The sequence below is a fragment of the Caloenas nicobarica genome, chromosome 2 (assembly GCF_036013445.1).
Source record: "Caloenas nicobarica isolate bCalNic1 chromosome 2, bCalNic1.hap1, whole genome shotgun sequence".
Classification (NCBI taxonomy): domain Eukaryota; kingdom Metazoa; phylum Chordata; class Aves; order Columbiformes; family Columbidae; genus Caloenas; species Caloenas nicobarica.
The window spans coordinates 127552192-127569510 of record NC_088246.1 but is presented as its reverse complement, the minus strand read 5'-3'; the positions used below and the strand labels follow the sequence as shown (position 1 = coordinate 127569510).

General features: G+C 39.6%; 1 long non-coding RNA gene across 1 annotated transcript; it reads left to right on the top strand.

Moving 5' to 3' along the window:
- The first annotated feature begins 156 nt into the window (after positions 1 to 156).
- On the top strand, positions 157 to 16461 carry LOC135986154 (uncharacterized). The gene is made up of 6 exons (XR_010605851.1): positions 157 to 368; positions 1052 to 1084; positions 1689 to 1783; positions 2783 to 2941; positions 12423 to 12800; positions 14540 to 16461. It is a non-coding gene; the product is annotated as an uncharacterized LOC135986154 (long non-coding RNA).
- Positions 16462 to 17319: the final 858 nt, after the last annotated feature.

The following is a 17319-nucleotide window of genomic DNA, read 5'->3' as shown; positions in this document are numbered from 1 at the left end:
AAAACCGCCCCGCGCGCGCCCGCCGCCAGCGACTCCGATGGCGCGGGGGTGGGGCCTGCGGCGCCCTGCGGGGAGCGCGCATGCGCGCGGCGGGGCGCGGGCGGAAGGAGCCTGTTTCTCTCTCCCCCTCCGTCAGGCACAGAGCGCGCATGCTCCTGGGGAGCGCTGAGGAATGCTCGGGGACGGGGCGAGTAGTAACGCTGGTTGCCCGCGCTCCGCTGCGCCTGTGCTAGGGAGCTCGGCGGTGCAGTGCGCATGCGCGGGAGGCAGCTGGCGCCAGCGGCGTGAGGGGTAGCGGCCGGAGCGGCTTTTCGTCCGGCCGCCGTTACCGGCTGGTGCCGCTTGTGGTGGCTGTGGGCCTGGCCCGGGTAGGCCTCCCGCCGCCTTCCCTGCCTGCCGCCTCCTCGCTGGGTCTCGCCGCGGGCGGATGTGGCCCTGCTGCTTCCTCCGCGGCGCCCCCGCTCGGGGCGGTCCGCGGCGGCTTCGGGGGAGCCGGCGTTGCCGCACGGCGCTGCCCGGGGCGGGAGCCGGGGTAGCGGCGTTACCCGCTGGTAACGTTTATGGTGTAGCCCGCGTCCGCTTCGCTCCGGCGCTAACCTGCAGTTGGGAGGCTGTGCTTTGATACAGGTTTGGTGGAAGAAGGGTTAACGGTTCGTCAAATGCATTTTTGTGTATGTAGCTGCTTTCAGCTCCGTCGTTAATTAAGTGTGCAAGCCTTAAATCGGTGTAAACACAAGTTCAGCAACTGGGTAGAGGCCTCCTGTAGCAGCCGTCAATAAAAGCCAAGACCACTTCAACAGTGTCTCAGGGGAGAATAAGCATTTGCAAACTTCAATCCGAAGAGTCAGCGTGGTAGTTAATATGCTATGTAGAGTTTTGAGAAGAGAATGTCTTAGATTCAATACTATCTGTCATTTAAACATACCTGTCAGAGCAGTGGGAATGTGCACACCTCAAGAATTTCAGTCTGCATTCCATCTGAAACTGGGTGCAAGTGTTTTTCTTCGCAAAGTAATGAGTGTCTAGTGACTTTTTTTTTTTTTTTTCCCAGCAATTACACCAAGTGATCCTGGGAAATAATTGGGTAAGTAGCAGTTCTGGATGAAAGAGTCAGGCTATAGTGGATAATAATTTCTTATTGTTACCAAGAAGTGAACATTATACTGGAAGTTACCCAAAATTGGTGTAAGACTTGCAGGGTGCTCATTTATTCTGTTGTAGTGCAGTCTGTAATTTTGACAATGACCCATCAAGAGATGTGTGCTAGAGTCCAGAGGGAGCAACAAGGATGATGAAAGGTCTGGAAAATAGGCTCTAAACGAAAAGATTTAAAGAAATGGCTTTGAATAGACTAGAAGAAGAATGAGGGCTGATATGAAGAAAGTCATCAAATATTTTTATGCGCAAAAGAAAGTGATCATTTCTGTCTGCACTCTTTCAAACAGGACAAAATATCATGGATTTTAGCTGCAGCTGGCAAAGATAAAGTTCATCTTATGACACCTGGATGAACTAGTTTACTATTAGATCTGCAGACTTAACTTTGGATGGAACTCCTTTAAAACACCATCAAAGCAAGACTGCATCCCAGCTTCTGTAGCACCACACTTACAAAGCAGATGGGACCCTCAGGTTCAGTCTTTCAGATCATATTTCTTTCATTTTTTCCCTGTTTTCTTACTCCATAGGCAGCTATAGCATGAGAGGATTCTCACTTATTGGTGAAGTTGTTTCAAGTTTACATACAAAAAATGAAGACTGATTACACAGAGGAAAAGTAAAAGTGAGTCAAACAGAGCCCAGGCAACTTGGGTGGAAAGAATGTCCATGTTACATAGTCTCCTTACCAAAAAGCTAGAAGTTCGATTCTGCCTTTGGTTTGTCGAGGGGTGGTTTGGTTGGTTTGTTTGTTTTCCTGGCATCTTCTATCCTTATTTAACCATAGTGAAATAGCTTCAACTCCAGAATACTTTGTGGTGTAGTGAGGAGAATACTGCCATGAGAAATCTCGCCTCTTCCCACTGAGGAGAGAATTCAGACCTCAACATTTCTTAGGTCACAGGGACTACTAGCCATGGGTAAGCGCCACAAAGTTATATGTTGAATATGCCATTGAAAATTCCAGTTTTGATCTTGGAGACCTAAATTTGACATCAAGAACACTCAATAAGAATCTGTCACACAAGTCTGTTAGGGAATCTAGGCAAGTGAAACAACAGCCTTTAAACCATCTGGTTCATAGCACCTTGCCTGTTCTCAGGATTTTGTCCTGAGACCTAGGAAGTGTATTTTTTAACTCCCTGTCTTTGAAAGCATAAAATGACATTAAAGTGCCAGTTCTTTAAATTGTTTTACCCCTCGTGATTAGGGAAAGAAGTCTTGAAAGTAAGCGGCCAAGAACTTTGAAAATGGGCATCAGGAAAGGAGAACTCAAATTTACTGTTGAAGATCTCATTGTTTTTGACCCAGTGCCATTAATTTTGTGAGGCTAACAGTTGGTTTTGAATGTTTGGAGTTTAAAACATTGCTCCTTTTAAAGAAGTACTGTATTGCCTTTGAGAAAGTGCTGGCCTCTAGTGACTTAATAGTATCTATTCAGTTGAATATGCAATGTAATAGTGGAATAAATAGAAGCAGTAGGAATTTTCAACTCAGTTTATAATGCTTGCTGTGATTTGTGTGACAATAATCCAGTGTGCTGCAAATATTTTCAGTTTTTGATAATGTTGATGTCTCTGCTAGGAAGTGATTCTGTGTTATTCTTCCTTATCTATACCATTAGGAATGTGGGAGAGTGAAAATTATCCTTACAGAGAGTGCAAGTTCAGCAGGATTCCAGTCTGCATTGCAAGCTCTACAAAGTCTTTGGCTCAAATGAACCTTCTTGATGGAGAATAATGCGAGCCCCTGAGGACTTGGTGAAATGCTCCGTAGCAATTAGGTCTGTAATAGTATAGTTCAAGGTCCCACCTTATGTGTCTCTAGAGACTTTGGAAATATATACGGTTGGTTTTTAAAAATGCTCTTGGGCCTCTTTTTTTTCCCCTCTGATTTTCCATGGTCTAACAATTACGTTCAGGAAAGTTGTTTTTGATCTGAACTATGATAGTTTGATTCCACCACCCTTTGCCATCAGATTATCATGTTGGAGATTTGCCTCATCTGTGTGCATGACTTGTAGAGTTGGTGCAGGCAGAGCTGTGTCTAAGCCACTATGCCAGCAGTTCTCCAACTGAACTTGATTGGCAGGGAGCGCCAACTAACAATAACACTCTCTTCAGCGCTCCAGTTCCTCATGGGTATTTGAAACACCTATGGGACAGATGTGTGCTCACAGCCCTGAAAACATCTTGGGGCCTTTCTAGAAATGTAACTCTAGACTACAACAGAGCTGAGGAGGAGGACAATTCCCTTTGTTTAACCATGAAATCAGCAGGTCCTTATCAAAGCCTTCCCTGTTCCATTCAATATAACCTTTTGGATTTTTCCATTACTGCTTTCAGCATAGTGATTTTGTCAACTTAATGGCAAACTTAGGGGGCAGAAGGATGACTGTGTTTATCCTTCTGAGGTACATTTTTCCCCTCAGCTTCACTGGACAAAACCAGAAGAATAGATGTATTTTTAAAATTAGGAAAACTTTACAGTAATTTATTTGAAAATTATTGAGATTTAAGACTGAAGTTCTCAAGTGCTCAGAAAATGTAGTGAGGATTCTTTTCTTAGCCAGGAAAATGTAAAAAAGACCAAGTCCAAATAACCATTATTTTCTCATACGTCTCAGAGGCTGTCACTGGACTGTGAAACAGGTGCTTTGCCAAGTCTTGGCTACAGATAGAAAGTGGCCCCAAGACTCATGCAAACTAATACCAGACGACAAACGGCAAATAGCATGGTGCTTGTGGTTGTCAGTGTAGCCCAACTACTCAAAAAGATTATGAAAATACTTGTTAAATAAATGGAAAATACATTATACTATTGTTCTTATGTTTCTACTGCCTCTAAAGGAAAGAAAAAATCAGTGGATTATGATCTAGTGTTGGTGGCCTCTAGATATCCTCACCAACTGACATCGATATGATTATCTGGGATTGAGAGAGTCTGGATGGTTCATGAGACAAAGTCAAATCTCAGATATAGGTCACTGCTGAGGGACTTGCCTTCCAGAGTGTCCCAGTTATTAGCACACCTCCACCTGCACCTTGGCGCTGCACCTCAGGTCGTTGGCTCCGAAGCCAAGAGACAGGGCTGCGCAACTTCATCTGGCGTGAAGGATCACAACATTGGTGAAAGTCCTCATGATGTAGCTACAAATGAGTGAAAAACAGAGTTCAACTATTTAATAGTTCTGAGCTATTAAAAACAGGTGTATATAAATACTTTGTCATATATAATTTAGTCAGTGGTAATTAAATAAATACATTCTCTGCACTCTGTGTAAAATTCAATCCTATGCTGAAGGCCAGGGCAGGATGCAGATTCCAGCAAGCATTCTTTTCCAAGGTTTGAATAGTTTTGAGTAGTACATTAACATCTATGGCACAGGGAGTTTCAAAATATGCAACAGGCATTGTGGAATATACACTGACCATAAAAGAATGGTAAAGTTCTACAGTATGTTAATGTTGTTGCTACACTTCTTGGGAATGAGGAAACAAAGGCTCGCACTTACGAAAGAGTTTGGAGGAAAACGTAGAAAAGGACTGTCAGTAATCTTAGAACAAAATTATAATTGATGGACAATTAAATAGAATGTAACAGCTAATAGCTAACATCATGACAGAGTTAAGCAGCTAAGTTAGTGTATGCTGTCTTTAAAAAAGAGATTCTGGTGTTTGAACAATGATGATTTCACTTCCTAGATACTTTGATATTATTTTCATTGTTATCCAGTGTGTTATTTTTGGTGGGCTCCACTATCTGGGAGCATGAGGTAAGACAGGAGCTTTCCACAATGGCAAGCTCTTTTCCAGATGTGTACTAACATAAAGTATTAGTGTGTTTGATAACAGTTTGTGCTAACTATTTGACATAAGGGAGCATATAGTCACATATAGGCTTGGTCCACAAAAATGATTGGTTGCTGACAGACCTTCTTTCATTAGTTGTTCTTATGAAAGACAGTCTTAAAAAAAAAAAATCCCCTTTATTTCTTACATTCTCTCCCTGAAACCCTCTCTAACCGTTGGTCTATTTTTTTAATCTAAATTTCACTCATATTTTGTGTAAAATGAATGTCTCTTGCTGCCTTTGCTCCTTATCACATAGAGCAATCTCCCATTTGGTGTACAACAGTACTCATTGTAACTGCACATTTGAAGCTCGGCAATGCCATCATCCTGACTACAGCTCGGGGGCAGGGTGACAACCAAACACTCTGCCAGAGAAGACTACCAGTGGCCATTGTTTATATAGCTGGGGTACTTCTTCCCACATCGTAGTACTTTTAAGACCATACTTTTCCCAGTTCATTAGCAAACTATACAACAGCTAGGAAAACCAGTAATTTTGTATTTTAAAAAAAGCAGAAATCCTGGCATGTGGCTTTAAAAGACACAAACTCCTGCAAGTAGCAACCCTCTTCTTGAAGTGCACTGTAGATGGCAGCCCATGGCCTGTTCCCACCCTGTTTCAGGTTATTTCATATGCCAGACCAGAAAAAGCATGGAACTGTTGTAGAGACTGTGCTCAGACACTGCACTGTTTGTCCAGATATTTTTAGGTGACCTGTAGAAAGAAAATGTTCTCTAGTTGCATTTAGCCAGGGACATTTGTACTCCAGCAGAGCTGCTTACAAGGTTTGGCTTTGATGAGCTATAGGTAAATATGCACAATGGTAGCATTTTAGATGCTAAGCCTTACATGGTAACCTGCTTTCCTGAGAATATGCACTGAATGCTATTGTTTCATTTTAAATTAAGTTTATAATTTTCCTCATGTTTAAGAAAAATTGTCATGAACTCTGTTCCATAAATATTTCAAAGCCAAATTATGCGATTCTCACCTGTGACAGTTTCAGGAATATCGTTCTAGTTAAAACAAAGTTCGCTGTATTAAAGAGATGTGACGTGCATTTGCTGAGACAGTCACCCATTCCATAAATTTACTTTGGCACTTATTTGGAAAAATAGATTAAATAGGTTATTGAAAAGATACATGATTCTACCACCTTATTAATATTTTTCTGTTCAGCCTGGTGGAAAATACCTGTAAACCTTTCTGAAGTCATATTCTGCATGTGACAGCAGCAATTTGACTCTTGCACTCTTTGACTCTTACATTGTGTTAAATACATTTACTGCCTGGCTCCTGTCATGTCGCAGAAGTGTCCTATTTTTCTTTTTGCCCCTAAAACCTTTACTAATTATTTTCAGAAATGGGAGAAGTTAGTATATTTTTTACAGGATTCTGTGTTTTCCGTTCTTGCTCGAGAAGCCACACAAGTTTGCTCTTTGATAGAATGAGGGGCTTGGCTCTGTTCCCAGCGTCCATTCCACATCCCATTACATTAATCTGATTTCTAAACTGGGAACATTTTAATCAGTTTTATAACCTTACAATACTTTCTAAAATCCTACTATTAGTATTACTTTTTGCATGGCAATTTGTTAGTGGTTAGGTTCAAAAGTCATATAGCATGATGTTGTAGGAGATGTTAGCTGCTAGCCAGAAGAAGAGTAACTGGAAGGCTATCTCCAGTGCTAGCTCCAAGCTAGCTTGCTCTGACAGATCCTGGGAAACTTAGAGTAATCCCTCTCCCCAAACCGTGTACTTATGTCTAGACCTTGCTGTGCATAGGCGTATGTCTATGCAAGGTGAGTCCTCTGTTAATGTTCTTAAACCATTCATACAATCATAGGATGTTGTCAAAATTAATTTTTAATGAGAGTGTTTAATATCTACAACAGCTACCTAAATCTCTATTGTGCTTCATAAAACTGCTGAAATTTAAAATGGTATGGAATGCTTCCTATCAGAAGGAGTGTTTTTCATGCCATACTTTTATATTTTGGGTTATTTCTCCACACTTCTTTTTTTCCCAAGGAAGTCAAACCAACCCTCACCAAGTGAGGGTGAAATAAGGCAGTAATTGAAGAACTGTGTTCCTGAAAGATACTTGTCTTTAAAATATCTACAATAATTATATTTTTTGCATCTGTATCATCTAAGGGTATATGCTAATTTTATATATATCACTTTATATCATCACATTATTCATGATTATGTAGTTATGTTGTCATCTTTGTTTCTTTAAGAATATTCAGAAGATTCAGAATCACCTTTTTAGAATCAAATTTTTTTTACAATGAACTATGGTAACTTTCTTTGTCCTTGGATAACATATTGCACATATCTCCTTGTATGAGGTTCAACAAGGCCAAGTGCCGGGTCCTGCACTTGGGTCACAACAACCCCAGGCAGCGCTACAGGCTCTGGGAAGAGTGGCTGGAAAGCCGCCTGGCAGAGAGGGATCTGGGCGTGTTGATTGACAGCCGGCTGATTATGAGCCAGCAGTATGCCCAGGTGGCCAAAAAAGCCAACAGCATCCTGGCTTGTATCAGGAATAGTGTGGCCAGCAGGACTAGGGAGGTGATCATCCCCCTGTACTCGGCACTGGTGAGGCACCACCTTGAATCCTGTGTTCAGTTTTGGGCCCCTCACTACAGGAAAGACATTGAGGTGCTGGAGAGAGTTCAGAGAAGGGCAACAAAGCTGGTGAGGGGTCTGGAGCACAAGTCTGATGAGGAGCAGCTGAGGGAACCGGGGCTGTTTAGCCTGGAGAAAAGGAGGCTGAGGGGAGACCTTATCGCTGTCTACAGCTACCTGAAAGGAGGTTGTAGCATGGAGGGGGTTGGTCTCTTCTCCCAAGTAACAAGTGATAGGACAAGAGCAAATGGCCTCAAGTTGCACCAGGGGAGGTTTAGATTGGATATTAGGAAAAATTTCTTCACAGAAAGGGTTGTCAGGCATTGGAGCAGGCTGCCCAGTGAAGTGGTGGAGTCAACATCCCTGGAGGTGTTTAAAAGGCATTTAGACAAGGTTCTTAGGGACATGGTTTAGTGCTAGAGTTAGGTTATGGTTGGACTCGATGATCCTGAGGGTCTCTTCCAACTGAAATGATTCTATGAAAAGCATCTACCTTCTGGGACGCTGGAATCATTGTTAATAAATCCTGATCGGCATACAAGCCAGAGTTTCTGAGTGTTTGGAAGCACGGTTCTGACTGACCAGAAAGGCTGCTGTTTTTCTCTGCGTACTTTGAGCATCAGGGTCTCTCACTGAACAACAACAACAACAACAACAAAAAAAAAAAAAACAGGGAGAAAGATATACATCCACTCTCCCTGAGTGATGCAAGAGGTTAAATTCAACCCTTGCATCAGTGTACAGTGTCAGTGGGATTGTGTCCATTGACACCAGGCTGAATTCAACCCTCAAAAATAAAGAAGCTGCAGAAGGCACTTTATGATTTATATTATGTATTAGTTCTGCATTGGTAAACCATCATTAGAATTTACCTTTGCAGGCACAAAATCCAGCCACCCACCCTTTTATCAGTATGATAATAAAAAGAATTAATCACCAAGGGCTGAGAGAATTTAGTTAATTTCACTCTTTGACTATGTCCTTGACCACAGTATGTGGGAGAAGGAGACCTATGAATAAGAACACTTGATATTTAGTATTTGCGTCACTTTAAAATATTTAATACAAATCTGGAGAAGGAGAAAGTTTTGTTTTCTTTGAAATACGTAAGCCTCACACCTACTTTGTCAGCATAGCCACTCAGGGTCCCCAGTAAAAAGTTATTTATATAATTAGGCACAAAATAAAAGTTATTTATATTTTTTAATATTCAGATATTTACAGGAGAATATCATGAACAGGCACCAAAATATGATTCGCCCATTGCTATTTGTAGGAAGAGTGCAGCTTAATTTCTGTTTTAAAGCAGAGACTTCTTGTAATGTACTACATACAGACCAAAATAACTTAGGTAATTTCAAAATAAATACAAAATTTTGTTGATTAGTACATAGTATGTCAGTCATTTCCATTCAGTCAACTAAAAGTAACTACATTTTCTCATTAATGACAAATGTCTGTTCTTTACCACTACTTGTAGGTGTCTATTCTTTATAAAAAATATCTATTTTCAGTCATGCCCTATTGTAAAATAGCAAGTTAAATCGAGACTGGTTTTAGCATTAAATGAATGTAAAGCACTTTTAATATACAAAATATAAGAGTTATAACTAAGAGCATTTTTTCTAAATATAGATTAATTGAATAAATGAATTTCAAGTACATCTGACTGAAATAAATGTCTGATGGAAGCCAAAACCTATTGGCTATTGTGAAACCATTTTTATTTTAATAACCTCATCAAAGAGAGATCTCAAATCCTTCCTACATCCTTATATTTCATTCCAGACACAGAAGCTGTCCAGTTTTTTGAGGCTTTTCATTAACCCATGGAATCAAATATCTGATCACCTGCTGGATCAACACGATTAATTCTAATGTACTCAAAAGTGCCTCCAGGGTGGATATCTCAGGATTGTTTTTTCTTAGTGTTGGTTTCTGCTTTCAGTTCTTTCACTAATTTCTTTTTGCCACTTTTCTGATCTTTCAGCCATCTCTAACTGCATCTCATAAATGATTATGCTGATTCTGGCATGATGGTGCTTTCCCTTATTGTTTTCTAATGACACTTCACAGTATTCTTTTTTTTTAATTTCAGTTGCCTGATCATGGGCATCTCTATTCCCTAATCTTAATTAGAAGGTCTCAATGTTTTGGGCCTAATGAATTGCGAAGAGAATGTCCTATGCTGAGGCTCAGTAAGAGCCAAATTTTGTACGTGGAACAGATCAACGGACTAGTATTTTTTCATTTTTCTTAATTTAGCGTTTTTCAGAGCTGTTGTGACTTGCTATTAATGAGCAATCAAATAGCAACATTTAAAGAGGGGAGACTGACACCTGCCGTTACTACCTTCAAAAGCTAAAATGTTTTGCTAATTGCTGCCTTTTTTTTTTTGTCTTTTAAATAGATCCACTAGGTGGTGCTTGAAATAAGCTACCCCACTGTGACTTGCTTGGGGTTGCCAAGCCCATCTCAGAAATCTACAGGCAACTGGAAATTATTGTGGCTGTGAAATATTAGACTGCAATTCAGTAGTCAAAACTTCAATGGGAATATTCTTGGGAACAGGAATAAGTTTGCTGAGTGCTCGTGTTTCTCCTTTTCCAAAACTGAGTTTCCTGTTTCAAAAGTAAAACTAGGTGTTCACCATTATGGAGATGAACTGCTCTCTATTACAAATTTCAGTGTTTCTTCACTTCTGGTACTCTCAAAATAGATCATTTTCCATTAGTATTTTTGACTTTTGAAGAACAAGTTTATGTCCAGACTCAAAGTGATTTGGATAAGTAGTTATTTAAATATATGAAATAACAATGAAGCTTAGCATTACTGCTTCATCACTCCTGAAAGAAATTTAACTTCCAATCAGAAATGAAGGAAGATTGTTGCGATGTTGGTGCCCATGGCTGGGGGAAGGGGCAGGAAAGCAGTATGGCCAGTTATGCAGGTATGAATTAAAGACACTGTGCCAAATTCCTGGTGGAGACCAAGGGTTGTTTTCTCAGGTTATTCTTTAGCCATTGGCTGTGCAGTCACTCTTCCTAATGTAAAGCGGCTTCTTCAGAGTTTTAAAAAAAGTAGAGTCGCTGCTCTGTGGTCAGCTATGCACCAGTTTGTTGCCTGATAGTTCCCCTGCCTTTCAATCTGACAGTAAAAGCTTCTGGTGTAATTACTTGTTCCTGACATTGCTTCTCTGTCAAACAGGGTGTTTGTTCTGTCAAACACCTGCCCAGTGCTCTGGTGGGAGCTTCAGAGCCCCTCCAGCTGCCAGGAGAAGCTGTGACACCTTCAGGCCTCAGGCCACTCTGATTACCTCTCCCTCTGGAATGATGGTGAGATTCTGGTGATCCAGGCTTCACTTGGCATGTGGTTTTGAGGAAAGTGTCCCTCAAAAGGCATTTTTCTGTTCGTTGCAGACCCCAGGAGAACAAGCTCCTCTAATCCATATGGTTAGCGGGGAATAGATGCAGAAGGAGAGGGAGGAAACACGATGAGCGTGTTCCCGTCCTTTCTGCCTGCCCATGCTGGTGGGTAGGTGACTGAAGTCAGCTGCCCAGGCCATATCCATGCAGTGCTGACACTCACACAGCCCGTGCAAGTCTTACCCAAGAAGTCGGCCAGCAAAGGTGAGAGACCCATGAGAGGGAGGGCTCTGATTGCCAGGGCAGGTCTAAGAGGGCTTCAGCTTTGGGGTGAAGGAGCTGGAGAGCTGAAGTGGTGGAACCTGGTGGGAAAGTGAAGGTCATACTGATGACTGAGGAGGAGTCGGAGGTGCTGCACTAGTGACTGTTGAGGGTTGGCATGAAGGAAATTGGAAGTAAGCACAGTGGAATAGTTTAAGAGACAGTACAACTTTAGAGTAAGCCAGGCTTCTGTTACTCATAGAAAAAATGTTCAAAATTGATGTTGAGACAGCGTATGAAGGAAAAGCATGTGTGAATTGCCAGGGGAAGGGACTCTAGATAGTCTATTATAAAAGTCTTTGAAGTGTGCACATGTGAACCAGAGAATTCAGACCTAGATACTGATAAGTGCACTGCAGACAAATGTGTTGTGTCATTTAGGTGTAACAAAAATTCTGTTTTGCTCATGGCCAAAGCACAAAGGGTGGGAAGCAGAGTAAGGTATATAAACTAGGGCGATGTACATGAGAAGCTAATATTTCACTCTTAGTATGCCTACATCATGTCAGATATTTTTCATGTTTAAAACATAGTCTATGAAGAATCAGCCTAAGGATATTGATCCCACAGAAAAAAAAAAAATAAAAGTAGGATTTGGGTCACTGGAAAGATATAGGGAAAAAATTAATAATAAACTCAGCATTGTGTGCAAAGATGATTTATAGGACATGAAAAAATACACTTAATTATCTGCAGTGCATCATGGAATACCGCTGATGTCAGTAATCTGAAATATGCAGATTAGAAAATGTTAGTGCAACTCCTGATTAATAGGTTGATAGTTCAATGGCTTCCTCTTTTTCTTTGTTATTGTAGTTCTGAAATGGATACACAAGTTTTATATATGTACTGTTTTCTTCCTTTGGTTTGTTGTTGCTGCTAAAGTATAACACCAGTTTTAGTTTTGTATCTGAGTATCTTCATATTTTGGTATGTATACTGCCAAAAATTAAAGCCTTTTTTAAAGCCGGAAGTCACATTTGGGTTGGCCAGGTTAGTTGATTTTATTCTTTGTCTGTGTATTTATTAAATAGGGCGGGGGGTTACCAGCCTAATTCGTATTTTACCACTTCTGTTTCATTTTCATAGCTAAAGAGGAGACTGATAAAATATTTGCTCAGATGATGTCAGTGGCAGAATCACCAGAAGAACCACTGACCAGCTACGTGAATCTGCTGCAGAGGCAGGGCCAGAACTGCAAGTGGGCATCTCAGCAGAGCGCCGAGAAAGACGGAGGGAGCTGCTCCCTGTGCCAGGCTCAGGATGGTGTTTCCAAATCCAGATGCAGAAGGAACATACTCTGATCTCTGAGCTTTAACATCGCACTTATTGTTATCACCTATAACATGATTCGAAGAGGAAGAATTCAGGTTCAAGAACTGAAAAAGCACCGAACAGATTGTATTCGCCTTGGCAGGACCTCAGCTAGGAACAGGAAGGAGTTAATTTCTATTTCAGTGGCATAAGGTTTGTAAATTTTCACTTGATTGAACAAGTGGTTTAGTTAGTTTGTCATAATTTATTGTAAAAACAGCTAAAAGAACAACTAAGCTTCAGGACAAAAACAAGAAAATATTGCTTTTTTGGTGTTTAATGATAAAGTAACAGGTGGTATTTTCTTCAGTAAATTTGTAAATTTTCCAGTGCAAGCTAACTTGAAAAATATTTAGGTTAATTAAGGAAATTTTTTCCCCTGCCATGTTCTGAAACTACTATTTGTTTTAAAATAGGCCAAAATAATTCTTGTTGTAACTCCACACAACTGACCCATGTCAGTGTTTTAGAAACATCTTCTGGGATGATCTGTGAGACAGAAAGTATAAAGTTTAGATATCTCTAAAAAAAGTCAGTCTGAGGAGAGAACTGCAGAAGTATACCTTGACAGAAAGCCAGACCAACACAGCCTTTGTCAAGGGGTAGAAAATTCTTTTGCTTTGCTGGCTTTTTAAAAGCTATTGAAAGAGCAGGTAAAGATGACCTAAAAGCATAGTTTCTGTAGTTTTTCAACAGGCTGTCTCTCAGAATGAAGATTATTAAAGACGATGAATAATCATGGATTTTGCTATGAATTAAACATTGAATATGTAAGGAAAACAAGCAAACAGGCAAACAAAAAGCTGGAGAGAATGGCTGTTTCTCCTGATAGAAGATTAGTAACCGGCCATCTCAGGGATCTGCACTAAGACCATGTTATTTTTGTTTGGAAGCAAAACCTTTTACCCACTTAGTCTAAAAATAGGCTAATATGAGATGGAAATAACTCTGTTAGAAATCAAAGATGAGATACCTTACCCCGTTGCAACAAGATAGAGTTGACCAATAACTATTCTGAGATAGAATACGGTATGTGCTCTGTTTTCTGGTTACATTGGCTTCTCAGATACATATCAAATACCATTTATTACTAGGCAATTGGTCATACCCTTTTAGGACTGACACATCCACTTCACACCTCCAAAACGTTTATCAATGGCAACTGAAATATTAGTATGTCTGCCTGGCTTCCTCTCATGGATGTTTAGCCAACAATCCCCCCAGCCCAACCCTTCTCTGCCTCTTCTTTGATGCCGTGGCAGATGTCATCTCTCTGCCTGTCATTTTGGCTATACCTGAATATCTATCAGGCTCCTCTGTATCTTCATCCCTAGTTCATACCTCTTTTTTTTCAGTAATTCCCTTTGCGTAACGTGTCCAGGGTAGAATTTTCTTTGTCTAATCAGAAAACTGAAGTTCTCATTCATGTTATGGTTGTCTCCTTTATTGAGACCTTTTTCTTGTCTTGTCAAAATCAGTCTTGTGCTGCTCACACATACTCATGAGGCTGCTGTAAAGATTGCTTTGATGCACATGAGTGTATGTGCATCCTTATACTCTCATTTCTCTGTCACGTCAAACCTGAAATGCTTATCCTCAACTCAAAGCACTTTTTACTGTTCCCATCTAAGCTATGGCACCAGCTTTTCTTTAGCAGTGAGTTATAATTAGGTGCAGGCCCCCTTTTGTCCTCACTGTTGGGAAAAGCTCCACAAAAGGAGTTTTTTTGCTTTCAGTCCCTACTTGAAGCTTTTGTTTGGGACATTTCCAGGCTTCTTAAGGCCTAGGTTGCAGACATGCAATAATTGAGGTTTATTGTTATGACTGGTATGGTTTTGCTGTTCTCTTAACCTCTGTCTAACTCTGTCTATTTGTTTCATTTTTATATGTAGATGAAGGCTGCCTGAGGCCAGGGACCAACTTGTTCTATGTCTGCACAGAACCCAAGAGAACAAGGCAATACAGTAACATCAGCCATAGTAGTAATACCATCAATGCATATGTAATATTATTCATCTTACATGTATTTTAGGAACCACAGACATCTTTTTGGGTTAACCACATAATGAAACTACCTTCTCAGTCCTTCTATGCTCATGCCATTAATTTAGTTTCACTGATATGATGCCAAGTTCCCCTGCCTGAAGAGCTGAAAGGGCATCACAGGGAAGGACTATTTCAGTCTAAGGATAGTTCTGTCCTCTGGCTACCTTCATGCACTAAAAGAAAGGAAAATGTTGACAGAAGATAGAAATGGCTGTAGTATATTTCCTGTAATGGTTTCACTACAGGGACTCTGAATGTGATTAGTATAGGCAATATAGACAGCATCATAATTCTTTTTAGTTGAATTCACTGAAGAAACAGTAAAAAACAATCAAGAATAAAAATACCTAATTCATTTATTAACTCAGCTGAGTCACTGAATACCCAGTGATTGCCCACCTGAATTAAAGTTTATATGTAATTCAAGAACTCAAATATTGTTTCACTTGGCAGGCAATGGTATAAGTAAACAGGATTTCCCTGAAGGTAGCAAGGAAACATGATGCAATGTGGTTATTTATTAGCTTTGGTGTTACTGCCAGGGAGATGGGTAAATAATGCTCTAATGCTTAGAATTTAAATAGGTCAAAATATTTTCACTGCTTAGTCTCTGCCCAACTTCTTTATAAGTTCTTAAAGATAAGCTGCTCAATAAATATCATAATTTTTGGAAGTCCTTTACTCTCTTTTTGTACTTTGTGCCCATTTATCCACTTTTGAAAATCAAACTGTTCATTTAGCTTTTGCAGTAAAACTACTCAGAACTGTTTATTTGCAGAAGATATTCCTCATTTAAGCTCAAAGCTTTCACAGAGATCTACCAATTTGGTTTGCATTTTTTCCTGAAATGTCCCATGTTGACTGTCTAGTCACTGGAAGAACAATATCTAACTATACATCTGACATTTTAAATCCAAATTCAAATATTTTGACACAGGATGGTCTCATCGGTTTTGGTTTTTACAGTATATAATGAAAGCAAATTTCATAATCTTGGAATACAGTCAATGGATGGTTGTCCTCTGAACAGATTTATTTACATCCCTAGCTTAAATTGGTTATTTGAAAAAAATACTAAAAAGCCCTTTTTCTTAGTTTTAAAAAATAACAATTTAAAACTAATTAGTCATCTTCTTAAAAAGTAACTTTACTGGGGGAAAAAAAAAACCCTGAGCGTGAGATGTTGGATGCACTGATAGAATCTGCTTTTCTTTTGAGTAGGATAAGTTAATTCTGATAGTGGTGCATACCAGTCTTACTTTCACAATGCCCAGCAGACGTGGCTATCACATCTATATTTGTAGTCACTCTGCCCACTGTCCTCTGCAATCCTTCTTGCAAAGTTCTCAGCCTGAATTTGCTCACAGGTCTTGAGAGTGTCTCTACACCTTGTCTACCATGGCATATGGCTCCGCCACACACCTCACATGTGGAAGTAATGCAAATCAAACTAAGACTTGCCTTGACTGTGCCTTTGCAACATTTCACTGGTCTTCCTCTCTGATATACCATATGTTCTAACTAGCTATAAGAAAAGGGAGATCTATTATCTGTATATTTTTTATTTGCCTGCACCAATGTAAAAACTTGTGGGAACATTCCTTCAACGTTGACTGTTTGGCACCAATCTAAGGCTTTGTTAGATTTTTACCATTAAGACAATGCATGTGAATTAAGGCATCTGATGTTGTAACTTTAACTTTTTGAAGATTTTCAGGCATTATCATTGCTTTTACATAAGCTTTATGAAATGGCAGAATTTCAGAAGTTTCTACATGAAATATTTTTGCTCACTGTAAAAACATGAATATTAACTTTAATATAGTGGTTTGACTTTGCACTTCAAATCTAAAAATGCTTTCTACACATATTTTGTTTACAGTATGTAAAATCTTGTGGCTTTTAGGCAATTGGAATTTGTGCATATTATAGGCTGATATAGTCTCTATGTTTATATAACTTCTTGAGGCTGCTTCTAATATGTAGAGATCATGCTCATTTTTCAAACCTTTCCTCTAGAAATAACTTAATTGGAACTAGAATAACTTGTTTGTTCAGAATCTGTATTATAATGTTGGATCTCTAGTTATAAATCACTGTTGAGCTTCTTAGGGACATGCTTTAGTGCTAGGGTTAGGTTATGGTTGGACTTGATCTTAAGGGTCTCTTCCAACCAAAATGATTCTATGATTCTGTGATTCACTGGTTATAATCTCCATCTGTGTTTACTGTGAACAGTACTGATGTTCTCGTATTGTTATTTTCTTCCTAATGTCTTCAGAGACGAAAGCCTTTGTGAAAGGTACATTTCTGTCTATAGATAGAATACGTTTTAACTCAAAAGTAAACTCATTTAATACATATATCTCAATAGTTTCTACGTATTAAATTATATTTAATACATTTCATATTTCTAAAGTAATAGTTTGTCAACAATTGCTGTGGATAACTACTATAGATGTTTTATTTCTCCTCAAATGTCTTCTTTTTGAACGACAAAAATAACATTTTTCTGTGCCTTTGAGATTTCCATGCTGCCTGCAGGCTTCCAACACAACAGCAATGTTTATTCAAAGACAGGAGAACTGTTTGGCAATCTCTCCTTCTGGATATCTTTGTGTATTAC